Here is a 27892-nt window from a genome sequence, read left to right as displayed (position 1 = left end):
GCCTTAGTGTACCTCTGGTTCATAACTTTGATACACACAATGATTATTCCTCAGTGGTAATGAAATATTTATTAAATACATATAATATTTGATAGGGTTTAGATATCTGTCCCTTTTAAATCAGCTCATGTTGAAATATAGTCCCTAGTGTTGGATGTGGAGCCTAATGGGAGATGTTAGGATCAGGAGGTGGATCCCTCATGAATAGCCTTGTGCCATCTTTTTGGTAATGAGTGAATTCTCCTTCTATTAATTTACCTGAGAGTTGATGTTTAACCCATTTCCCATTCTCCCCAAGAATATTCGCTGGTGGTGCTTGTGGCTGCAGAGTTTACCCTGAGATAACTCGTGGATTACAGTCCTAACCTTACCCCCAAAGTTTGCCAGGGAATATCTCACTTTGATTATTATTTTCACATTGCTCTAATATATCAACTTTGGAAACAAAATACATCATTCTATTTATAGCATTCTGTTTTTAGTAGTGGTATTTTTATTTACAAAATATAGTAATTCTCAATTGCTGAAAATGTCAAATTCTATACAACATAGGATTCTACGTTTTCTGCGTTGATCCATGCTTTGAAATTTGAAATTTACTAACAAATAAACATTATTAAATACTGATCGTCATATACATTTCTGTTACATTAAGATTAGAGACAAGTTCTGTTTACAAATAACTCCAAGAACAGTTTTTCGGTTTTATTTTCACGTTGAAAATCAATTAGATTTGCTTCTACCTCAAAAAGCATGTTTGTGTAAAATTAAATGAGTGCTGGCAGTGAGCGGCACTTTTTTTTTTCTAAACGAGAAATGGGTTAAAAGAGTGTGGCACCTCTTCCTCTCGCTCATTCCCTTTCTTGTCATGTGACATGCCTGCTCCCTCTTTGCCTCCTGCCATGAGTAAAAGCTTCTTGAAGTCTCACCAGAAGCTGAGCAGATGCTGGTGCCCCGCTTCTATAGCCTGCAGAACCATGTGCCAAATAAACCCCCCGTTTTAAAAAATAAATTACCCAGCCTCAAGTATTCCTTCATAGCAATGCAAAATAAACTAATACAGAAAATTGGTACTAAGAGTGGGGTCTTGTATAAAGATACTTGAAAATGTGGAAGCAGCTTTGTTACTGGGTAACAGGCAGAAGTTGTAAGAGTTTGAAGGTCTCAAAAGAAGATAAGAGAGAATTTGGAACTTTTTAGAGACTTGTTAAGTAGTTGTAACCAAAATGCTGGTAGAAATATAAACAGTAAAGGCCAGGCTGATGAGGTCTCAGATGAAAATGAGGAATTTTTTGAAAACTGGAGCAAAACTCACCCTTGTTACATCCTAGCAAAGAGCTTGGCTGCATTGTGTCCATGCCGTAGGGATTTATGGAATCTTTAACTTAAGAGTGTTGATCTAGGGTATCCGGCAGAAGAAATTTCTAAGCAGAAAGCATTCAAGAGGCTGTCTGGCTGTTTCTAACAAACTACAACAAGATGTTGGAACAGATGTATTACTTAAGGTTAAAACTTATAATAAAAAGCAAAGCAGAGTGTACAAATTTGGAAAATTCATAATCTGGCCATGAGGTAGACAAAGAAAGACAGTTTTCAGGAGAAAAGCAGAAGCAGCTGAGAAATAACCAGTTGCTAGAGAGACTTGCATGACTAAAATGGAACCAAGTGCTGATAGCCAAGACAATAGAAAAAAGACCTTGAAGGCATTTCAGAAATCTTCAGGAGAGTCCCTGCCATCACAGGCCTAGAGGCCTAGGAAGAAAGAATGCTTCTGGGGACAATGCCTGGGAGACCACTCCCCTGTACCACCTCAGGAGAGTGTGCCCTATATCCTGGCTGCTTCAGCTCCAACCGAAGCTGGGAGGGCCTGGGTATACCTAAGCTCCCATTTTCGAGAGTTCAAGCCACTGTAAGCATTGGCAGTTTCTACATGGTGTTAATCCTGTAAGTGCACAGAGCACAAGAGTGAAGGCTTAGTAACTTCCACTTACATTTCAGAGGATGTATTGGAAAGACTGGGTACCTAGGCAGAAGCCTGCTACAGGGGTGGAGCCCTTGGAGAGAGCCTCTACTAGGATAGTGCCAAAGGGAAATGTGGGGTAGCAGCTCCCACACAGAGTCACCATCCGGGCAATGCCTAGTGGATTTGTGAAAATGGGGCCACCACCTTTCAGATCCCAGTATATACCTTGAGCCTGGAAAAGCCACAGCCATTCAACTCCAACCCGTTACAGCAGCCACATGGGCTTCACCAAACAAAGCCATGGAGGCAGAGCTGCAGAGCTACCCAAGGCTTTAGGAAGACCACCTGTCATTTTTCTCCAATGTAGTAGTTTCTCCAATAATCCATGGTACCTCCCACCAAGACCTGAGTCCTCAAAATATCTGTTAAATGGTTGTACTTTTAGGGGTGTAGTTATAATAATAATGATATACTTCAGTATTAAATTTTAAATTTTATGGAGTAATGATCAGTAATAAAAATAAAACAATACTTCTTCCTTGTTTGCTAAATTACAAGTAGCATAAACTAAGATGGATGTGTAAATAGATAGATAGGCCCCTTGGTATGTTTTCTTATCTTTCAGAACAAAAAAGTAGATAAGTTTCCTAGTCAAGATGTTCTTTAGCTACAGCAGCCACAGGAAAATTATAGCACATGTTCCCTCTAATCATATATCTGTCTATAGAATGATTCAGCCTGCATGCTTCTAACAGAGCAATCATTGCTCAGCACAACCCTACTCATTTAATTACTCCTCAAAATCCTCAAGTGGCTCTCAATACTTCCAAAATACAAGTCAAATTAGGTTTGCCTGTCTTCCAAACTCCTCAACAATTCAACTCTCAGCCATCTTTCATTTTGAAACACAGGTTATTTTGGTAGAATTTACATAAAATAAAATTTACTCTTTTTGGTGTATAATTCTATGAGTTTTACTAATGTATGTAGTCATGTGACTACAAATAAAATCAATATATAGAACATTCTCATCACCTCAAAATGTAACCTTTTACCTCTTTGTAGCCATTCATCTCCCTCAGTCCTAGCCAGTGGCAACCACTGATTTATTTCTTGTTCTTCAAATTGACTTTCCTAGAAGCTTATGTAAATGGAATCATAAAGGATATAGCCTTTTAAGTATGTATTATTTCACTAACTTAATGTATTTGAGATTTATCCATATTGTTGCTTATTTAGTAGGTTGAGCCTTTCAATTTTTATTGCTATTATTCCATTATATGGATGGGCCAAAGTTTGTTTAACCATTTGTCCATTGAGAGATATTTATGTGGGGATTTGCTGACAAGATGGCCGAATAGGAAAAGTTCCAGTCTGCAACTCCCAGCGAGATCGACGCTGAAGGTGGGCGATTCCTGCATTTCCAACTGAGGTAACCAGTTCATCTCATTGGGACTGGTTGGACAGTGGGTACAGCCCATGGAGGGCAAGCTAAAGCAGGGTGGGGCATCACCTCACCCAGGAAGCACAAGAGTTGGGGGAATTTTCTCCCCGACCCAAGAAAAGCAGTGAGGCACTGCAACGTGAGGAATGGTGCACTCTGGCCCAGGTACTGCACTTTTCCCATGGTCTATACAACCCGCAGATCAGCAGATTCCTTCTGGTACCTAAGCCACCAGGGCCCTGGGTTTCAAGCACAAAACTGGGTGGTTGTTTGGGCAGATACCAAGCTAGCTTCAGAAGTTTTTTTTTCAATACCCCAGTGGCGCCTGGAACACCAGTGAGACAGAACCGTTCACTCCCCTGGAAAGGGGGCTGAAGCCAGGGATCCAAGTGTTCTGGTTCGGGGGATCCTACCCCCATGGAGCCCAGCAAGCTAAGATGCACTGACTAGAAGTTCTTGCTGCCAGCACAGCAGTTTGAGGTTGACCTGGGATGCTCAAGCTTGGTGAGTGGAGGGGCCTCTGCCAATGCTGAGACTTGAGTAAGTGGTTTTACCCTTACAGAGTGAACAAAGCTGCAGGGAAGTTCAAGCTGAGTGGAGCCCACCACAGCTCAGCAAGGCCAGGGTGGCCAGACTGCCTCTCCAGATTCCTCCTCTCTGGGCAGGGCATCTCTGAAAAAAAGGCAGCAGCCCCAGCTGCTTATAGATAAAACCTCCATATCCCAGGGACACAGCACCTAGGGGAAGGGGCGGCTGTGGACGCAGCTTCAGCAGACTTAAACATTCCTGCCTGACGGTTCTGAAGAGAGCAGCAGATCTCCCAGCACAGAGTTTGAGCTCTGCTAAGGGTAAGACTGCCCCTTCAAGTGAGTCCCTGACCCCTTTGTATCCTGACAGGGAGACACCTCCCAGTAGGGGCTGACAGACACCGCATACAGGAGAGCTCTGGCTAGCATCTGGCAGGTGCCCCTCTGGGGCGAAACTTCCAGAGGAAGGAACAGGCAGCAATCTTTGCTGTTCTGCAGCCTCCACTGGTGATTCCCAGGAAACAGGGTCTGGAGTGGATCTCCAGCAAACTCCAGCAGATCTGCAGCAGAGGGGCCTGACTGTTAGAAGGAAAACTAACAAACAGAAAGGGATAGCATCAACATCAACAAAAAGGACGTCCACTCAGAGACCCCATCTGAAAGTCACCAACATCAAAGACCAAAGGTAGATAAATCCACTAAGATGGTGAGAAACCAGTGCAAAAAGGCTGAAAATTCCAAAAACCAGAACACCTCATCTCCTCCAAAGGATCACAACTTCTGGCCAGCAAGGGAACAAAACTGGATGGAGAATGAGTTTGACAAATTGACAGAAGTAGGCTTCAGAAGGTGGGTGATAACAAACTCCTCTGAGCTAAAGGAGCATGTTTTAACCCAATGCAAGGAAGCTAAGAACCTGGAAAAAAGGTTAGACAAATTGCTAACTAGAATAACCAGTTTAGAGAAGAACATAAATGACCTGATCAAGCTGAAACACAGCATTAAAACATCCTGAAGCATAAACAAGTATCAATAGCTGAATCAATCAAGCAGAAGAAAGGATATCAGACATTGAAGATCAACTTAATGAAATAAAGTGAGAAGACAATATCAGAGAAAAAAGAATAAAAAGGAATGAACAAAGCCTCCAAGAATTGTGGGACTATGTGAAAAAAAACTAAATCCACATTTGATTGTTGTACCTGAAAGTGACGGGGAGAATGGAACCAAATTGGAAAACACTCTTAAGGATATTATCCAGGAGAACTTCACCAACCTAACAAGGCAGGCCAACATTCAAATTCAGAATATACAGAGAACACCACAAAGATACTCCTCGAGAAGAGCAACCCCAAGACATATAATTGTCAGATTCACTAAGATTGAAATGAAGGAAAAATTAAGGGCAGCCAGGGAGAAAGGTCAGGTTGCCCACAAAGGAAAGCCCCTCAGACTAACAGGAGATCTCTCAGCAGAAAACCTACAAGCCAGAAGATAGTGGGTGCCAATATTCAACATTCTTAAAGAAAAGATTTTCAACCCAGAATTTCATATCCAGCCAAACTAGGCTTCATAAGTGAAAGAGAAATAAAATCCTTTACAGACAAGCAAATGCTGAGAGATTTAGTCACCACCAGGCCTGCCTTTCCAGAGCTCCTGGAGGAAGCACTAAACATGGAAAGGAACAGCTGGTACCAGTCACTGCAAAAACATACCAAATTGTAAAGACCATCGACATTATGAAAAAACTGCATCAATTAACATGCAAAATAACCAGCTAGTGTCATAATGACAGGTTCAAATTCCCAAATAACAATATTAACCTTAAATGTAAATGGCTTAAATATCCCAATTAAAAGACATAGACTGGCAAACTGGATAAAGAGTCAAGACCCATCAGTGTGCTGTATTCAGGAGATCCAGCTCATATGCAAAGACACACGTAGGCTCAAAATAAAGGGATGGAAAAAGATTTACCAAACAAATGGAAAGCAAAAAAAAAAAAAAAAAAAAAACTGGGGTTTTATTCTTAGTCTCTGGTAAGACAGACTTTAAATCAACAAAGATCGAAAGAGAAAAAGAAGGGCATTAAGTATTGGTAAAGGGACCAATGCAGCAAGAAGAGCTAACTATACTAAATATGTATGCACCAAATACTGGAGCACACAGATTCATAAAGCAACTTCTTAGAGACCTACACAGAGACTTAGAATCCCACACAATAATAATGGGAGACTTTAACACCCCATTGTCAATATTAGACAGATCAATGAGGCAGAAAATTAACAAGGATATCCAGGACTTGAACTCAGCTCTGGACCAAGCAAACCTAATAGACATCTACAGAAGTCTCCACCCCAAATCAACAGAATATACATTCTTCTCAGCACCTCATCACACTTATTCTAAAACTGAGCACATAATTGGAAGTAAAACATGCTTCAACAAATGCAAAAGAATGGAAATCATAACAAACAGTCTCTCAGATCACAGTGCAACCAAAGTAGAACTCAGGATTAAGAAACTCACTCAGAACTGCAAACAACATGGAAACTGAACAACGTGCTCCTGAATGACTACTGGGTAAATAATAAAATGAAGACAGAAATAAAGATTTTCCTTGAAACCAATAAGACCAAAGACACAATGTACCAGAATCTCCAGGACACATTTAAAAGAGTGTTTAGAGGGAAATTTATAGCACTGCATGCCCACAAGAGAAAGCAGAAAATATCTAAAATTGACATCCTAACATCACAATTAAAAGAACTAGAGAAGGAAGAGCAAGCAAATTCAAAAGCTAGCAGAAGACAAGAAATAACTAAGATCAGAGCAGAACTGAAGAAAATAGAGCCATGAAAAACACTTCAAAAAATCAATGAATCCAAGAGTTGGTTTTTTGAAAAGATCAACAAAATAGACTGCTAGCCAGACTAGTAAATAAGAAAAGAGAGAAGAATCAAATAGGCACAATAAAAAATGATAAAGGGGATATAACCACCGATCCCACAGAAATACAAACTACCACCAGAGGATACTATAAACACATCTACGCAAATAAACTAGAAAATCTAGAAGAAATGGATAAATTCCTGGACACCTACACCCTCCCAAGTCTAAACCAGGAAGAAGTCGAATCCCTGAATAGACCAATAAAAAGTTCTGAGATTGAGGCAGTAATTAACAGCCTACCACCAAAAAAATGTCCAGGGCCAGACAGATTCACAACTGATTTCGATGAGGGGTAAAAAGAGGAGCTGGTACCATTCCTTCCGAAACTATTCCAAACAATAGAAAAAGAGACAATCCTTTCTAACACATTTTATGAGGCCAGAATCATCCTGATACCAAAAGCTGGCAGAGACACATGCACAAAAGAAAATTTCAGATCAATATCCCTGATGAACATTGATGCAAAAATCCTCAATAAAATACTGGCAAACCAAATCCAACAGCACATCAAAAAGCTTATGCACCATGATCAAGTTGGCTTCATCCCTGGGATGCAAGGCTAGTTCAACATACTCAAATCAATAAACGTAATCGATCACAGAAACAGAACCAATGACAAAAACCACATGATTATCTAAATAGATGCAGAAAAGGCCTTCGACGAAATTCAACAACACTTCATGGTGAAAACTCTCAATAAACTAGGTATTGATGGAACAGATCTCAAAATAATAAGAGCTATTTCTGACAAACCCACAGCCAATATCATACTGAATGGTTAAAAACTGGAAGCATTTCTTTTGAGAACTGGCACAAGACAATGATGCCCTCTCTCACCACTCCTATTCAACATAGTATTGGAAGTTTTGGCCAGGGCAATCAGGCAAGAGAAAGAAAGAAAATGTATTCAAATAGGAAGAGAGGAAGTCAAATTGTCTCTGTTTGCAGATGACATGATTATATATTTAGAAAACCCCATTGTCTCAGCCCAAATCTCCTTAAGCTGATAAGCAACTTCAGCAAAGTCTCAGGATACAAAATCAATGTACCAAAATTACAAGCATTCTTATACACCAATAACAGACAAATAGAAAGCCAAATCATGAGTGTACTCCCATTCAGAATTGCTACAAAGAGAATAAAATACCTATTCTCCATGATGTACATATTTCACACTACATGCCTGTATCAAACCTTTCCATGTACCGCATCAATGTATACACCTACTAAGTACCCAGAAAATGTTTTTCAAAAATTTTAAAACGAAACTCCTTGGATAATCCATGAAAGAAAAAGATGATTAACTGGGTTTCAGCCAATTAAAATAATTTGCTCTGTTATCAAAAAGAGAATGAGAAAACAGCCCACATGCCATAAGAAAACATTTTAAAATCATATCTTGTACCCAAATGTAAGAAGTCTCAAATTTTAACAATAAGTAAATAAACACAGTAAAAATATGTTCAAGAGATTTAAACTGACATGATACCAAAGGTGCTACATGAATGACAGTAAAGCACATGAAAAGGTGATCAACATCATTATTCATTATAAAAACGCTAATTACAACAGCTAACAAAAACATACTAGAATGGCTAAAATCCAAAAACAAAATGACAGTAGCAAAGGCTAGTGGGAATATGAAACAAATGGAACTGTCATACGTCACTGGTAGAAATGTAAATGGTACAGCTCCTCTGGGACAGTTTGGTGTTTTTGTACAGTTAAACATAGACTTACTGTATAACCGCGCAATCCCACTTATGTTCACACAAAACCTGCTGCTTACAATCACCCCAAACTGGAAACCACCCAAATGTTTCTCTAAGAATTACTGGATTAACAAATTGCATTATATCCCCATACAATGAAACATTACTGAGCAAGAAAAAGGAACACTCTATTTTTACACAAAACAATTTGATGAGTCCCAAATGCTAAATGAAAGAAGGCCATTTCTAAAGTAACATACTGTATGTTTCTACTTACATGACATTCTGAAAAGGTAAAGCTATTAGGAAGAGAAAACAGATTGGTTGTTGCCAGTGGTTAGGTTTCATGGGACTGTCTACTTGCAAATGGTAGTATCCAAGACTCCATAGGGTGTTAGGATTGTTCTCTATTTTGTTAGGAAGGCTGGTTACAAGAATATATGCTTGTGTTAAAACTCATAACTCTGGATGCTATCAGAAAATAAATTTTACTTTATGTAAGTTCAAATATAATATAATAAATGATAGCAATTTCTGATATTAAGGTCATTTAATTTAAAAAATAATATCTAATAAGCCCAATATTAAGAAAGTTTAACGTTATGATCACAAAATTCTAAGTAATTTAATTGTACTTAATGTGAATTATTTTCTCAAAGGAGCATGTGATTGTAAAACCTACCTTTAAGTTTGTTTGTAAGATATCTTATCCATCTCTAATCAGATGTCATGGAAGTGAATGAATGTCCCTATCCTTTAAATGTTCTGCTTTAGGAACAGAAAACCAAATACCACGTGCTCTCACTTATCAGTGGGAACTGAATGATGTGAACACATGGACACATGGTGAGGAGAAACACACAGTGGGACCTCTCAGAGGGTGGGGCTGTGGGAGGAAGAGCATCAGGAAGAACAGCTAATGAGTGCTGGGCTTAACACCTGGATGATGGGGTGATTTGTGCAGCAAACCACCACGGCACATGTTTACCTATGTAACAAACCTGCACATCCTGTACATGTATCCCTGAACTTAGAATAAAAGTTGGAAATTTAAAAAAGCAAAAAGCCAAAATTTTTCTGCTTTAATTAAATATCATTATCTTTTTAGAATGCAAAGAAAAACGTGTCTTAAATTGTATTTAAGATTACATTGATTTTATTAGATACTATCATTCAGTTTACCTGAAATTCTTATCCTGAAAATATCTGACGTAGGTGACTCTACATATAACAAAAGAAAACAAATATCAGTAACTTTACAGATTGTGCCAAACTTCCTCCTCAACATAATCACTGTGTTATCAGCCATTCAAAACATCTACATCTAAACGAAGATGAGTAACTTCTATGCATAGCTTCAGTTATTCAATTTTGCTCAAATTACAGTGGACTACTAGTGAATTGTCACTATAGATATTCATAGGCTTCATATGAAATATTGGCCATGTTCCTGTATGATTCTGGTTGCTCCAGAGGTCTTGGATTCATAATTACCCGAGCGTTTCTAACATGTATTAACATGAAGTATCAATTGTTTCTGGTAAATGAGGAATAAGTGGTTTTTGTTCAGAATTGCTCTCTGTAGATTCTCTGCTAATATTATAATCCTCTTTGATTGAGGTAAAAATAACCTGGATGACTAAAGGTAAATTTTTCCACGAAGGAGAATTAATGCACTAAGTCTGTTTTCTGTAGAATTATGACAGATTTTATGCCTTTGTTAAATCCTAAGATTAGTCAGTATAACTACTTTCAATGCTCTGGCCTCTTTGTTGCTAAAATGAAAATAGATCAGAAACACCTTTTTGAGGCCTCTGGATTTATAATTTAAGAATTAACTCTGAGAAAGTAGTAGGTGAATAAATAGAGTTATAATCTAAGACAACATTACGTTCCTTGTGTGAATCTAACGTCTAAGACCCAGCAGTACTTTCTTCCTCTGTGCATTCTCACTGATACCCACACACTGTAAGCATAGTCTCTAAGATTCCATAATTATTAATCCTGACAATAAGAATTATTCAGAATGCAGAATATTAAAATGCAGACTCTGTCCTGTCAGGTAAAGTAAGGAAAGGTAAATACTATTTACCGATACACATTATTAAATGGTCTGTTCTAATTTCTAATTGTAACTTCTTGGTTTGGATATTAGACATACATAGAAAGTTCTGCCTAAGTAACTGGAGGCTGATTCCCTGTGGCACAGGTCCTTACTAATAGACGGTGGTTTTAGAATTTGCACTAAGTCTTTCTATCTAGTTCATTTCAACAAATATTTACTGAATATCCACTCTAGTCAAGGCACTGTGCTACCATATGGGAACATAAAGATGACTAGGACAATCCCTATCCTGCAGGAGTGTACAATTACAAAGCAGAGATGTGTGGATTGTTATGATCAATATAAAGTATAGCAGGGTTCCAAATGCATGAAGCTAGACTGAAGCATGGAGAATATTTAAAGGAGAAAAACCCTGAGTCTACTCGGGGAAATTAATCAAGATTTCAAGGAAGAGGTAGCATTGGAAAGGGTCCACTGAGAGGGAGTCAGACTTTGTAGGGCACAAACCCAAAATGAAGGAGATGGGAACAGTGAGTGCTTTTGTTTGCTGAATGCGGATTGATGGTGAGAAGTTAACCAGTAAATCGGAGAGCCCAGACCTTAAATATCTAGTCAAGTTTGTGTTCTATTAAGACAATAAGTTTGCTGACTAAGATTTTTGAAAGAATTAGATGACATTTTCATGAAAAAATACACTCATATGGACATCAGCATGCACATACATACATATACATATTTATGCAAAGCATACATATATATTTGTATACATACAGAGTACACTTCATTTAAATGAGAGGAAACTGCTTGGACTGTGGAGGGTGAATTTAGAGAAATCTACACTTTGAATCACCAGTTACAATATAAATACAAAAGTTTATGGCAGAGATAGTCATCAGTGTTATACTCAGAACATTCAAGTAAATATATGATAATTGTATAATATCAGAGTTATATGCTTTTATAGTATAATGCATATAAATTTATAGTATGTATATACTAGTAGGCTGAAAATATGACTAGTACTGGTGCCTTTACTTTTGAAAATTAGCTAAGGCACTAAAAAGATAATTCATGTGAACTAGACTGATAAGCTGAAAACATTGCTACTTGTTTTTATGTCAAATGTAACTTGTTTTAGAATAAACATTATAATTGGCTATTCAATGCCCACACACTTAGCATAACTTTTTAGGTAGAACCAGCGATTTTATGGTAATGTCTAACCTTGTGGGGAAAAATGTTTCTCTAAACTTCAGTTTACTGAAACTTGAATTTCACCCAGAGTCATTGACTAAAAAAGAAAGTCACCAGGACCTTCTCATTCATCTCATAAATTGCTAATGCCCACTTCTAATGGCACATTTGCAATTGGTTTGGTCTGTGAATGACACACCCATAATCATATAACTTCCTAATAATATTTTGTGGTTCATACTCCTCTAATAATTCTCTATTTAACAATGATCATAATGATTTTCATACAATACAGATACTTAAATAATATTTTGCATTTTTCCAGGTTATATTTTGTCATAAGTTAAACATTATGTTCATTGTTTATCTTCAATTAAAGTAACGTGCAAATCTACTAAAGTGAAAGACATGGCAGGAAGGTAAAGACTCTAAAAGCACATGTTTTTAATTGTGAGAAATAATTTTGTCCATTTCTAGAAAAAAGATAGGAAAGGTGATTCTTAAGTATTTAATATACAGTTAAATGATTCAATAATAATTTTTATGCAATTATTTAATTTGAATGGATAAATATTATTAAGAATTGTCATAAGTATATATATAAGACATAGTCTTACATGCCATATTAGTCCATTTGTACACTGCCTAAAGAACTACCTGAGACTGGGTAATTTATGAAGAAAAGAGATTTAATTGACTCATAGTTCCACAGCCTTAACAGGAAGCATGACTGGAAGGCCTTAAGAAACTTACAGTCATGGTGGAAGGTGAGAGGGAAGCAAGGACCTTCTTCACATGGTGCCAGGAGAGAGAGGCAGGGAAGGGGGGAAGTATCACACACTATTAAACCATCATATCTCGTGAGAGTTCACTCACTATTATGAGAACAGCAAGGGTGAAATTTGCTCCCATGATCCAATCTCCTCCCACCAGGCTCCTCCTCAAATTCGACATGAGATTTGGGTGGGGGCACAAATCCAAATAGATTATTGTAAGTATAATGAAATATAAGTGCCATTTATTTATTTAAAAACCATTTTTTGAGAACATACTATGTACTAGACATGGTACTGTAACTTTTGTTCTGAGGATTGTATGAAAATTATCATGTTAAAATTCATATGATAAAAGAATGGGTCTACCTCAAGAAGGGTATGGGAAGCTATAAAAAGAATGGATATTTGATCTGGAATTTAAAGATCAGGTAGAAGAAGCTTGTCTTAATGGAAATAGAGATAAGACATGAGAGAATGAGAAAAGAAAATAAGCAAAAATAGAAGGGAGCTTAAATGCTATCCCATTTGTTGTGGGTTGAATTGTGTTCTCCCCCAAAATATGTCGAAGTCTTAACCCCAGTGCCTGTGAATGGGACCTTATTGGGCAATAGGATCTTTGAAGATATAATTCTGATGTAACTTAGTAGATGGAGTCATGCTGGAGACCCTTAATTCAATACACCTCATGTGTTAAAAAAAAAAAAAAGAAGGGACGAGAAGAGACATATACAGAAAGAAAATAACACCATGGCAGAATACAGACACACACAGAGAAGGAAGACAGCCATGTGACTTTGGTGGCAGAGATGTCAATGATGGCAACTGCAGCTGAGGAACACACAAGATTGTTCAAAACCCTCAGAAGCTGGGAAAGAGGCATGAAACACATTTCCTTCAGAGTCCCCAAGTTGCAACCAACCCTGCCGAAACCTGGATTTCAGACTTTTAGCTTCTAAACTGTGACAGAATAAATTTCTACTGTTTAAACCACCCAGTTTGTGGGAATTTACTACAGCATTCCCAAGAAACTTAAATACCATGGTGAATAAATTATGTAGAGTTGTCAAAAGGTGGAACAATTAGTTATAAAAACATATGGAAAGAAATGATGAGAAAGAAAGAAAAAGTCTAATAAAACTAGGCATTGTGTGAATAAGCTAAGGAGTCAAACTCTTAGCATATAATAATATGGAGTTTGTCTTTTAATTCAAGACAGTTACATTCTTCTAATTTTTTTTTTTTATTAAAGAGAGCATGAGTTTCAGAGAAGATGATAATTTTGAAAGGCTAAAAGCTACAGTTATATAGGCCAGAGAGAAGACTATTTCAATTTTCTAATGAGGGATAATGATAGTTTATGCTATGTATTGTTACACATGTAATGCCCTCTAGAGATGAACATGCTACATTGGACCCCACCTAATAAATGACCTTTGATGTCTTTTTCCTATCAATGGCGAAGGGTTTCGCCAATGTATCCAGTTTCCCTTCTTGTTTCTCTGGGAGTTAAGGCCTTCATTAGAAAGTTAGACAGAGTGGGTAATACCTTGGTAATGTCATGGGCAATGTCTTTGATGAATGGACTCTTAAGAGCAAGATAATTTAAATGCACATTACAGAATACTATGGCAAACAATAAAGCTTACATAGATCGAAAACCAGACCTTTCACTGTTATTAACTGGGAAAACTAGCTTTGAATTGTAATTAATTTTGGGGTTGGATCAGTTATAAAATGCATATCTTATAAACGAAAGGTTTATTTTTTCAGACAAGGTACAACTTCCAGCAACAGGTGACTTTGAATAAGTATTAACTCATTTTAAATAGTTATCCAAAATAACACTATCTAGTTAGAGAGAATCAGAGGGACACATACAGGTTGGGAAATATTTTGCATTTCTTGGTGCAATTCTATATTTAATGATTTTTTTTCTATGATCTATAATAATAAGAACAATTATTGGCATTTTATTTGGTAAAAAATGCTTGATTTGGATTCGAAGTTTCATTCTTACAAAACTGTATGTTTTGGTGTCAATATGATAACTCAATATACATCATATTCTTATATCACTGGACCACTGTAAATGTATAAAAAGTCTAGGATAGTTTTCTTTAATTTTACAGTTTAAAAATAAATTTCTGAGAAAGTCATCACAATTATTGCAAATAATTGTACGATTATGAAAAAAATGGCAGTAGTCACAATGCCACTTGTAAGCAGAAAGATACTTGGTCATCTGAAAGATACTTGTAGTCCACTAGGCACATATAGGCCATACTTCTTCAATCTAAAAGACGGAAGAGGCATCTGAGTAACAGACATGTTTCCTTTACTCACCTAGCTTCCATTTTCTATCCTTTATTGAATTATAATAATAAATTATGTCTTATTATCAATTAAGTGATATTCCTTGTTCTCACAATGAGAGCAGCTGCATCAGGTAAGTTTTCGCCTTACTAAAAACTTTCAGATGTCTTTTGGTCTTATTATTCAATTTTTGAGATGTGCAATTAAATCCCTGGGAATGAGTGGATATAATTTAGAAGGCAATTCAGCTCTGTGAACTTATACACATGTCACTAAAATCATGTTTGACGGATAATTTCAGAAACAATGAAAGCATCATTAACTAGAGTAACTTGGAAAAGCACAAGTAAAAGACACTGTTATTTTGACAATATTGAGTTTAATAGAGGCCACAGGAAAAAAAAAAAAAAAAAAAAACCTTCACATCATAGTTAACTTGTCAGCATTCAATGTAAGACATTCTTGGAGAACTGCAAGGTTTGCTTTGGTTTTGTTGAAGTGATTAACATGAATATGTCAGCTGCGTAACTCAGTGAACAAAATGCATTTCACTGTAGGAAGTCCATGTGGGTTAAAGGAAAACAAAATCTCTTTATATGTCCAAGCGGTTTTAAAAAGGATCTAGGGAACAGTTAGTATGGTTCTTACTAATTGTTTTCTTTCTTTAGGTGGAATAAATAATTCTAATAAATAAAGGGAATAATCATAAGAATATTCTGAAAGGAACTAACAGATAGCTCAGTGCAAATTGAAAAATTATAAGCATACAATAAACTATATTTTGTATATAGATTTATAGGTATATAAAAGGTTAGATAAATAGAATAGCAACAGAGAACAGAGATAGAGATAAAGATTGATTGATTCTAGGTCTATACCGTGTCTTTATTTAATTTAATATAAAAGGAAATCATCAGTCAAAGATGCAGGAAATTTTATTTAAGAATCCAAATGTTGTTAGAATTGACTGTAATAAAAATAGTTTGCCATAGGGCTTTTTGTGGTACATTAAAATTAAGAAAAATATTTTCCCATTTACTAATAGGTCAAATTGCTTGTTTTCAGTGATCATAATCAATTATCCAGGAAAGGGACAGAAGAAATCAAGAAAAAGGAGAATAGACTATTTATGCAGAGGTAGGTTCAGAATTAACAAAGTTTGTGGTGGTGGTTCTTTGCTTTGACACAGATTCAATGTAATAAAATTTGTACCATCTTTAGGCAAAATTGAGACCAATAGAAGAAAAATGTAACAGTCTTGAAGTTGTGTCAATAGAAGAATTTAAAAACATATTTGCTTTTAAAAATTGTTTTATGGCCATATAATTTGCATTCAATAAAGTGCACACATCCTAAATGTTCATTTTGATGAGTTATGATAATTTTATACACTCCTGTAACAAACACCGTAAGTAAGATATAGAACATTTGTCTCACCCTAGAATTACATTATATGCCTTTCTATTCAATTTCCACCTAGAAGTGGGAACTACTTTCTGATTTCCACCAACAAATATTAGTTTGTTTTGCATATTCCTGGATTCTCTTATAAATTGAATCATGTAGTGTATAGTCTTTTGTGTGTCTGACTTTTTTCACTCAACATAGTATTGTTAAAATCCATGCATGTGGTTGCATGTATCATTAATTTGTTAATTTATTGCTAAATAGTACACCATTATAGGAAAATACCAGAATGTATTAATCCATTCTCTTGTTGATAGATATTTGAGTTGTTTCTATTTTATCTACTGTAACTAAGGCTGTTATAAGCATTTTTATATAACATATTTATGGACATATGTTTTATTTTTATTTGGATAAAGACTCTAGAACAAAATTGAGTGATCATAACGTTAGATTGTGTATATTTAACTAAGTTTAACTGTATAAGAAATTGCCAAAGTGTTTTCCAATAGTGTTGTAGTATTTTTTGTCACCACCAGCAATTTTTGAGAATGCAAGTTGTTCTGTATGTTAGGCAACATAATGGCCCCCAGAGAAGTCCTGATCCCCAAAACCTATGAATTTGTTACTTTCTATGGCAAAAGGAACTTTGAAGATGGGATTAGTTTGAGGATCTTGAGAGGGGAAAGTTATTCTAGATTATCTGCTGGATCAAATATAATCACAGGGTATTTATAAGAGAAAGATAAGAGAGTCAGCGTTAAAGAGATAGAATTATGGTGGCAGACACAAAGGGGAAGGAGAGAAAGAGAAAGCAGAAGATGCTCTGCTGCTGGCTTTGAAAATGGTGGAAGAGGCCATGAACCAAGGAGTGAATGTGGCCTCCAGAATGTAGAAAAGGCATGGGAATAGCTTACCTCTTTAGAGCCTTCAGAAGAAGCCCAGACCTCCAAACATCTTGATTTTTAGAACTTTTGACCACATAACATAATATTTAAAAATTGTGTTGTTTTAAGCCACTAAGTTTGTGGAAATGTGTATTAGCAGTAACAGAAAACTAATATGCATCCTTGCCAACTTTCGCTGTCACCAATCTTTTTAGTTTTAGTCATTCTAGTGGGTGTGAAATGGTTTAGCATTGTCATTTTAATTTGCATTTCCTTGATGACCCATGATATTGAGCACATTTTCATATTCTATCAGGCCATTTGTGTATCTTTTCCTGTGACGAATTTCTTTCCAAGGCTTTGACCATCATTCTACTGAATTATTGTTTCTTCCGTTGTTGATTATCAGGAGCTTTAATATATAGTTGACACTTGAACAACATGGATCTGAACTGCACAAGTCCACTTACTGGTGGATTTTCCTCAGCTTCTGCCACCCTTGAGACAACAAGACCAATACCTCCTCTTTTTCCTTCTCCTCAGCCTATTCAACTTGAAGATGATGAGAATGAAGACCTTTATGATCATCCACTTCTACTTGATAAATAGTAAGTATATTTTTTCCTTATGGTTTTCTTAATAACGCTTTCTTTTCTCTTGATTGCTTTATTACCGGAATACAGTACATAGTACATATAATAAGCAAAGTATGTATTAGTTTACTGTTTAAGTGACAGGTAAGGCTTCTGCTCAACAGCAGGCGACAGCCAGGTGTTGTGACTCATGCCTGTAATCCTAGCATTTTTTGGGAGGCTGAGGTGGAGGATCGCTTGAGCCCAGGAGTTCAAGACCAGCCTGAGTAACATGGTGAGACCCTCATCTCCACAAAAAATTAAAATACCTAATCATGGTGGTGCATGCCTGCAATCCCAGCTACTCAGGAACCTACAATAGGAGCCAAGAAGGTGGAGGTTACAATGAGCCATTATTGCACTGCTGCACTGCGCTCCTGCCTGGGAGACAGAGTGAGACCTTGTCTCAAAAAACAACAACAAGCAACAACAACAACAACAAAAATCAGTAGGTATTAGTAGGTTTTTTGGTATTAGTAGGTTTTTTGGGAGTCAGAAGTTATACACAGATTTTGACTGTGCAGGGGATCAGCTCTCCTAACTCCTGCATTCTTCAAGGGTTACCTGTATTCTTGATACAAGTTCCCCTTCAGATTTAAGTATTGTAAATATTTTTCCAGTCTATAGCTTACCTATTCATTTTCTTAATATTGTCTTTTGATTGATTTTTAATTTTTAACTTTGGTGAATTCTAGTTGTATACATTTTTATGATTAGCATTTTTGTGTCCTATGAAACTGTTGCCTTCCTCAATGTCACTAAATTCTCTTAGGTTTTCTTCTAACAAGTTTATGTTTCAAATTTTCACCCTTAGGTCTGTAATTCATCCCAACTTTATTTTTGTCTGTAAAGCAATGTCACGATTCATTTTTTTCTCAATATAGTTACCCAGTTGTTTCAAAACTGTTTATTAAATTTTTTCTCTTAATCATTGAATTTTCTTGGCACCAAATTATTAACTGTTGACAAAAATAATTGACCCTTAAGTAAACAGATGGACAAGCAGTGCTTCTATTTTATAGCAATATAAATAATACACAACTTACACAAAGACTTTTTAGAAGCTAACTTACAGTGGTCATATCTAAGTACATACACCAGATTTTTTATAACCACTTTTAAAATAAAAGTATTTAGATTTTAACACATAGATTAGGACAGAGAAAGCATATGGTGGAATAAACTGTATCTTTTTGGCCAGATGGTGCTATTTCTAGGTCATCTTGATAAAGAGAGGAGGCAAACATGAAAACTTAATGAAAAACTATTTATGATGCTGGAGAACATCTCGGCTTTGAGTCACTTTTAAATCATAGAAGAGGATTATTCCATAAAATTGTTTATAATGCCTAAAATTATTCTTTGCCCAAATCATAAATTTTCCGCATTACCAAGAACCCATTTAGTATGTATAGAGTGTTTCAGCAAGTGCAGAAATGCCCAGGTGATTGAGATTCAATACATCGAGCTGTCATGCTGCACATTCTTGGAGTACAACCTTAATGGGCATTTTCCCACCTGTGCAATTCCTCTGTTTTCACCCCACTCCGTTCATATTTCACAAACTACTCTAATTATAGTATTTATTATTGACCTCAGGCAAAAGAAGTTTGAAAGGGTGGAAAAAACATATGCATTTTGTCTCTGTGGATAGTAAATCACTGAGCTATTATTCCTTGGGAATCCCAATTCATGAGAAATCACATAGGCAGACTTTTGCCCTAACACTAATCAGCTGCCTGATCTGTAAATATTTCAGCTCCTTGCCTGTATCTATTTCTCCTTGCAGAAAGCTGTAATTTATCTAGATTTTTCTAATAATTCACTGACATTTTGCTGTTAGCTAATGAGTAATTCATTGTTGCTTTTGGTATCTTATGATTTTGTTCTTTTGTGTTAAAGTTTAGCTAGTTTTATCTATCAGGTTGGAATAAAAAATTCAATTTATGACTATACCACTTATATAGTTACATGATCTACTGACCAAAGTTAATCATCACTTTAACCCTGGTAACTCATTCAGAGCCCTAATTGTAATAGCCTTTGCCTGAGTTACCTAGAGAGTGGTCTCAATAATCCCCTTTTATTTTTCATGTAGAGAAAGGGGCACACAAAGTGATACTATCTCGATCACCCAGCACATGTATTAAACTATAACAGACTTTAAATCATGTGTGATCTTTTATTTTTTGACTGAAAGGGACTAAGTTTGCTGCCCAGAGAAGTCTTTAGGGAGCAAGGAAAGGTAAGCAAATAAACTTATCTGGAGTCAAAGGTCTCAAGGAAAATCTTGCTTTCTATAAAAGGCAGACAACGTCAAGGCTCATAGATTTTCCAAGGGCTGAAAATCAGAGCCAGTCGCCTCTCATCTTGAAAAGACTCATTCATCATGCTGGTTGAAGTATCACAGATCTTGCTCAAAATATTCATGACTCACATATGACCCATCCAAAAGACAAAAGCCAACAAAATAAATACATTTTACCAAATTCTAAAATAGTGTTTGTTTTATTATTCTTTGTTATTCTTCAACAATTATTGTTACCTTTATTATATGAAATATAATAGCAATTCCTTGTCTTCACTCTTTCTGTTACAGACATGTTTTACATTAATTATACCACTTTAGTGAAATTCATTATACATATTCCTGATCTAAATTCCTTTTATATTAACTATGTATGAGAGAAACTGGATATTAAAATAATTTTGGTGGTAAAATAAGCGAAAAAAATAAAACAAGCATGGTTAAAATGATTAAATTATGGAAAAGTGACCCATGTGTTTCAGATAAACTGATGCTTGAGGGTTTTTGTTGTTGTTGTTGTTGTTTAAATTTTATTTTATTTTAATTTGAAGTTCCAGGATACAAGTGCGGGATGTGCAGGTTTCTTACATAGGTAAAGATGTGCCAAAATGGTGGTTTGCTGCACCTATCAACCTATCACCTAGGTATTAAGCCCTACATGCATTACCTCCCTCCTGCTGCCCCTGCAACAGACCCCAGTGTGTGTTGTTCCCTCCGTGTGTCCATGTGTTCTCATTGTTCAGCTCCCACTTGTAAATAAGAACCTATGGTGTTTGGTTTTCTGTTCCTGTGTTAGTTTGTTGAGGATAATGACTTCCATGAAGCTAGAGTTTTTATTCTACAATTTACTGAATGACATTTGAGCAGCTAGCTGACTTTTTAATGCCTTGATTTTAATAATTCAATGCGTTATTGGGTGAGAGAATTTAGAACAGCATACGTGATATCATTATTATTAGTCAATAAAATGCTATTTATCTTATTATTACTAATAACAAAAATATGTGTATGACCCTTCACTATGTTTGAATATGCGATATATTGAATTGAATTCACTGTGAGGCTTCGGTAGGTAGCTATAATATTCAAATATGTTAGCTGAAAGCTGTGAAAAATATATTTTTAAAAATTAGATTTACATGCATCCAAGTTTTCTTTTGATGACACACTCTCTTGATATATAATAAGTTTTATACTTGGAATCTTTCACTTTTATCCTTACTCAGAAACATGAATATTAAGAATTAGAAGAGCCAGCTCTTCTACATGTTCCCTGCCAGTTGCTATCTTGCCTACTTTTAAACACCTCTAACTTGAGAGAATGAAAACCAACAAACTCACAAATGTTCCAGGGAAGTCCGTGGCATCACTTGGAACTTTTCATCATTAGTCCCAGTTACACTGTTTTGTGTTATATACAACATTGGTATATACTCTAGTCATCTGTATGCCAAGTTAAATGAGAGTTCATGCAGCAACCAGTAATATGTCATGCATCAGAAGTCTCTCTCATCATATTGCTTATCGCCATCAAATAGTTTCCATTTTGTCTTTATTCCTTTAAAATTGTCATGCTTAAAATTGATGCAAATAATGTAGATACTTGTGATTCTATTATCTCTACATATATTTTTCTATTTTGCAAGAGATGTGAATTTTAATAAGTTAGTTCTCTTAGATTATAATGCTACAGAAAAACTGAATGACCTGACTCCTTGGTGATTTGATTGGGTTTGGATTTGTGTTCCTGCCCAAATCTCCTGTTGAAATGTAATCTCCAATGCTGGAGGTGGGAACTGATCTGAGGTGATTGGATCATGGGAGTGGTTTCTAATAGTTTGACACCATTCCCTAAGTGCTGTTCCGTGATAGAGTTCTCTGAAGATCTGGTTGTTTAAAAATGTATGTACCTCCCATCTGTCTCTTCCTCCTGCTCTGGCCAGGTGAGATGTTCCTGCTTTCTCTTCACCTTCACCTTCCACTGAGGAGAGAGGTTAAAGATTAACTGCCCCTCCCCTACTCTCATCACATGTACTATCTATAAATCTCAATCTATCAAGATCCTTTCACATGGACCCTTTGGAATTGTAAGCCCTTAAAAGGGCCTGGAGCTCTTTGTTTGGAGAGCTTGGCTCTTTTTTTTTTTTTTTTTTTTTTTTTTGAGACAGAATCTCGCTCTTTTGCCCAGGCCGGAGTGCAGTGGCGCTATCTCGGCTCACTGCAAGCTCCACCTCCCAGGTTCACACCATTTTCCTGCCTCACCCTCCCGAGTAGCTGGGACTACAGGCGCCCGCCACTGTGCCCGGCTAATTTTTTGTATTTTTTTAGTAGAGACGGGGTTTCACCGTGTAAGCCAGGATGGTCTCCATCTCCTGACCTCGTGATCTGCCTTCCTCGGCCTCCCAAAGTGCTGGGATTACAGGCGTGAGCCACCGCGCCCAGCCTATTTTAGATTTCACATGTAAGTGAGATTATGCAGTGTTTTTTCCTCTATTGGATTATATTGCTTAGTATCATTTCCTTCTGGTTGATACATGTTATCACAAATGGTAGGATTTCCTTCTTTTTCAAGGCTGAAAAATACTCCAATATATTTGTGTGTGTGTGTGAGTGTGTGTGTGTGTGTGTATGCACATATAATCCTTCATGAAGTCATTTATCCATTCCTCCATTAACATTTAGGTTTCCCTGAATTTGCTATTGTGACTTATGCTGCAATACACATCAGGGTGGAGTGTATTTTATTCCATTTTTTAAGGGAGTTATTTTATTTCATTTGGATACATATCCAGAAATGAAACTGCTACATTATATGGAGTTCTAATTTTATTTTTTGAGGAAGTTCCATAGTGCTTTCCACAATGACTTACTAACTTACATTCCCACCAATAGTTTACTTCGGTTTTCTTTTCTCCAAATCTTTGCTAACACTTGTTATCTTTTGTCTTTTTGTTAATAGCCATTCTAAGAGGTGTGAGGTGATAACTCCTTGTGGATTTGATTTACATTTCCCTAATGCCTAGTGATATGAAACATTTGTTTCCTATACCTGTTGGCCATTTGTATGTCTTCTTTGGAGATACATTTAGTCAGGTCCTTTGCCCATATTTTAATAGGGTTTTTCATTTTTTTCACTGTGGAGTTGTATGTGTTCCTCATATATTTTAGATATGAACACCTTATTTGATGTTTTACAAATATTTTCTCCCATTTTTTAGGTGTGCTTTTATTCTATTAATTGTTTCCTTTGATGTTCAGAAGCTTTTTAGTTTGATGTAGCCCCACTAGTCTATTTTTGCTTTTGTAGCCTGTATATTTGGTGTCATATGAAAAAAATTGCCAAGACCAATGTCAAGGACATTTTTTTCTATGTTTTATTTTACTAGTTTTACAGTTTCGTGTTTTATATTTGCATATTTAATCTGTTTTGAGGTAGTTTTTGTTCAGTATATGGTGTAAGGTAAGGTTTCAGTTTCACTCTTTTGCATGTGGATATTCAGATTTCCCAACATATTTTATTGAAAAGAATATTCCTTCCCCACTGTGTATTCTCGGCACCCATGTCAAAGATTAGTTGAGCATATAGGTGTGAATTTATTTATGGGCTCTCTATTCTGTCCCATTGGTCTGTGTGTCTGCTTTTCTGCCAGTACAGTACTGTTTTGATTACTATAGCTATGTAATACAGTTTGAAACCATGAAGTATGATGCCTCCAGCATTTTTTTCCTTGCTCAAGATTGGTTTGACTATTCAAGATTTGTTGTGTTTCAGTATAAATTTTGGTTTCCAAATCCAAATATTGTTTAATATAGTGAACAAATCTTTGTTTTTTTTCTGAAACCATCTTTCCAATATATCTCAGAAGTCAGTGGTCTTGATGAATTGGTGCCACCATCTTTCCTTGCTACTCAAATTTGTGTTACATAAATTTGAAAATTATTTTAAAAGAAAATTGCCAAATATATCTCCTTCGTATTTCGCCTTCATGTGTTTGTTTACCCTGAAAATAAAACTGCAAGTGGGAAAAAAATGAGGAACAAGCAACAATAAAGAAAAAAAAAGAAAGAAGTAGAGACTAGGTAACTAAGAGCAAGATAAAAAGGTGAGTTTTTTTCACTGGAGGATTGGATGAAAGAACTAATTAATTTGTCTCGCAGTTTGAGCTTTTCAAGAGTTCCTTATAAGTCATTCATACTGTGACATGATCTGTTAGCCATTTTCACTGTGGTCCCCATTCCAGAAGCATTTTACTCTCTCTCTCACTCCATTTTTTTTTTTTTTTTTTTGGTGGGAATGGGGGATGGGGGTAGGGGGATGGAGCCTTACTCTGTAGCCAGGCTGGAGTGCAGTTGTGTGATCTCAGCTTACTGCAAGCTCCACCTCCTGGGTTCAAGAGATTCTCCTGCCTCAGCCTACCGAGTAGCTGGGACTACAGGCATGTGTCACCACTCCCAGCTAGTTTTTGTATTTTTAGTAGAGACGGGGTTTTACCATGTTGGCCAGGATGGTCTCCATGTCTTGACCTCGTGATCCACCCTCATTGGCCTCCCAAAGTGCTGGGATTACAGGCGTGAGCCACCGTGCCTGGCAGCATTTTACTCTCTTTCAAGTACTTTCTTATTTTTATCCTTAGTTTTTTGAAAATATGAGTGACATTATAAGGAAAACTTAAATTGTGAGTAGCTCCTAGTAGAAATGGCCTCCTACTTGACTCTTCTCTCCTATTTTGCCTCTAGTCATTCTTCCTGGTTAATTGAGTATGATTTCTAACATGAAGAAACTTGACCTTCTGGCTACTAGCAAACAATGGAAATTTTTTCTCTATTGTTATGGTATCATATGGCTTCAGCTCATGGCAACACATTTTCACTTTAGTCAATTCTAACAGCATTTGGATTTAGGAATGAAATTGTTTGCATCTTTCACTGATAATTTTTTCCAAAGCCGTGTAAAATAAAATGTGGTTTTGATCTGGAATCACTTTTTCCTACATGCACATGCACACCCACCCACACACACATTATTAGGTGCTCACATCCTTGCAATGGCACAAATAACTTTGCACTGAACCCTTTACTAGTCACTTACACTTCTCTCGACTTGAATATTCTGCTTATTTATCAATGTAATGGTCTTTTTCAAATAAAGTAAAACAATAGTATTCAGGCCAACTGGCCTTTATATCCTTGTTGAAAATATTTAATATTACAAATAATTTTTGTTTTTATTTAGTCCTCTTTAAATTTGTCTTTCACTGTATAAGACAGGCGATATATTCATGTTTACCATGTCAAAAAACTGAATCAAATGTTAAAGTGCTTTAAGAAAGCAACAGTATGAAAGCTGATCAAGCCCACTGTGGTCTGCATCCTTTCTTTACATGGTATACTGCCTTTCAGAATTTTGGAGACGTTATTAACAAATCAAATTTTTGAGGTCATTGATGGCATAGCATGTATTACATTCTTTGTCACTTCAGTTATTAGAACTAAAACACTAGATCGATTTTAGATATATGTATGAATTGATAATCTCAAATTTTTACATTTTTAATTTATACATTTACATGTTTAAATTTTCATCTCTTTTCTCCTCTTTTTCCCAAAATATATTGTGTTCCTTAGTTCTATGTTTATATTTAGGAATGAATAATTGAACAAACTAATTTAGGCAGCTTGAGTGGATGTCCTCTTCACATACTTGCCTCTACCCCAGAACATGAGAAGTTAACTGTCAGTAATTATTGGCAAGTATTAATTTTCAGAGATGTGAGCAAGGAACGGACATGCCCTATCTCCAGCCTACACGCATCCTCAATTAAAAATGATTTGGATTATATTCCATGTCTCCATTCCCACTCTTGGATCCCCAACTTTGGGCAGTCAGATTGATCAATTTATTTAGAATATATTAATCTGGACTCAGCATGAAAGAAAATACCCCATTGCAAATATGGCTTGGAAGGCAGAATAGTTCATCTAATTTATATACTTATCTTCTCAAATCTGAGATCTCTGTAAATACCAACTTCCAAGGACTCTTTTGTGAAGAGCAGCTTTCTCCTCCGCTGAGTCCTTTTTCTGCTGAGTCTCTGAGCATTTCAGTTCAATCCTAAATGTGATATCATTTCCTTCCTACTGCAAGGAATGTCTTTGTTTCCTGGTATCTTCTTTTTCTTCTATTCTTAATAGATTTATGAATTGTTCTCTATTTTAATGTCTTGTGGTTACGGGAATCTCATGGACGTTAACACATCTGTCAATATGTGTTATATGTTGGGTCCCATCACATTGCTCAATTTGCATTTCATAATTGTGTCTTTTGTACTTGTTCATCTTCATTCTATTCCTAGCAGGCAAAACCATTCCCTTAGGCTAACATCACGGTAACATAAATAAGCACTCCCCTAGTTTCTATGCATCCCCAAAATAAATTTAGCTTCGTGTAAATATGACTATTGATAAAGATGTCCACTTAACGAATACACTTATCAAAAGATATTTCTGGTGTAAAATGGATATACTTTCTATCTTAAGAACTCTAATTCTAAAGAAACCTGTGTATGGATTTCACCTTTAGGCCTTAGTTTAAACTTATTTAAATTTGTCTTCATAGATCTTACCCTCTCAAGCTATTTTGTTTTATGACAAAGAACAACATTGAGGTTTTTTATATTTATATATGTGAACTGAAATAACGTTCTAAAATATTTTAAATCCTATTAGTTTCTTTCATTAAGCAGAATCCTTTCTTTGTATTGGACATTAGTTATGTGTTAATGTGAATATAATTGTCATGGATTAATATTAAGTATTTGCCAATATCTCCCTTTAGAACAGGATTTTTTATTAAAATGTGCGAATGTCTTTTTTTCTTTATAATGTCTTAAAAAGAAGAAAACTTTGGTCATACTATAAAAGTTGAGTCTGATAAGTTTTTATTATCTTACATCTGGGAAACCACTTAAAAATATTTTCATTGTTATTAAAATGACATCTAGGTTATGAATAATTATTAAAATAATTATAGAATAACATGCATTTGTGAGAAATAATACAAAGAGATTCTGTATACACTTTGCCCAGCATCCCCCAATGATAATATTTTGTAAAACTGTAGTGTAATATCATAACCATAATATTGACAGCCCATCCAACTTACTCAGGTTACCCCAGTTTGGTTTGGACTCATTTGTGTGTGTATGTGCATATGTACATGTATAAATTCTATAGATTTTTATTAATGTGTAGCTTTATGTATCTACCATCACAGTCAAGACACTGAGAAGTTCTGTCACCACAAGTATTCCCTATGCTACCATTTGACAGCCATGAGAAAGCATTTTTAATATATCTATTTTTACATTTGGGAAGGGTCAAAGATCCTTTCATTAGCCCAGCTCCTGTCCAGATAATTTAAATTAATGGTGTCTGTGTTCTTGTATGGATGGCATCACTGCTTGAATTATAGATCTCCAGGGTGCTCCTCCTCTCGCTCTTTCTGAGCCATGATCTATTGCATGTCTGCACATCATCAAAGCAAATTGCTTCTTCAATGATGTGTAAGTATAATACATCATCAAAATGGGACACGGTGATAATGCATTACCCAGAAAAAAATGACTATCATATTTGACAGACAAGGTCAAAGAGCAAATTCAGGCAGCCCCAGCACATTTCATCAGCAGCATTCTTGGTTTAGAAGAAAGTTT

General features: G+C 36.0%; 1 long non-coding RNA gene across 1 annotated transcript in view; it reads left to right on the top strand.

The window, feature by feature from the left end:
* The window catches only part of LOC129471412 (uncharacterized), a 295615-nt gene extending 274302 nt beyond the window's left edge, over window positions 1-21313 (top strand). Inside the window, exons 5-6 of the long non-coding RNA XR_008653580.2 lie at window positions 15992-16083; window positions 17650-21313. This is a non-coding gene — a long non-coding RNA (uncharacterized lncRNA). The remainder of the gene's footprint in view (window positions 1-15991; window positions 16084-17649) is intronic.
* Window positions 21314-27892: the final 6579 nt, after the last annotated feature.

The sequence above is a fragment of the Symphalangus syndactylus genome, chromosome 21 (genome assembly GCF_028878055.3).
Source record: "Symphalangus syndactylus isolate Jambi chromosome 21, NHGRI_mSymSyn1-v2.1_pri, whole genome shotgun sequence".
Classification (NCBI taxonomy): domain Eukaryota; kingdom Metazoa; phylum Chordata; class Mammalia; order Primates; family Hylobatidae; genus Symphalangus; species Symphalangus syndactylus.
Note: the sequence above shows the minus strand (reverse complement) of the source record. Positions and strands in the feature narration are given on the sequence as shown.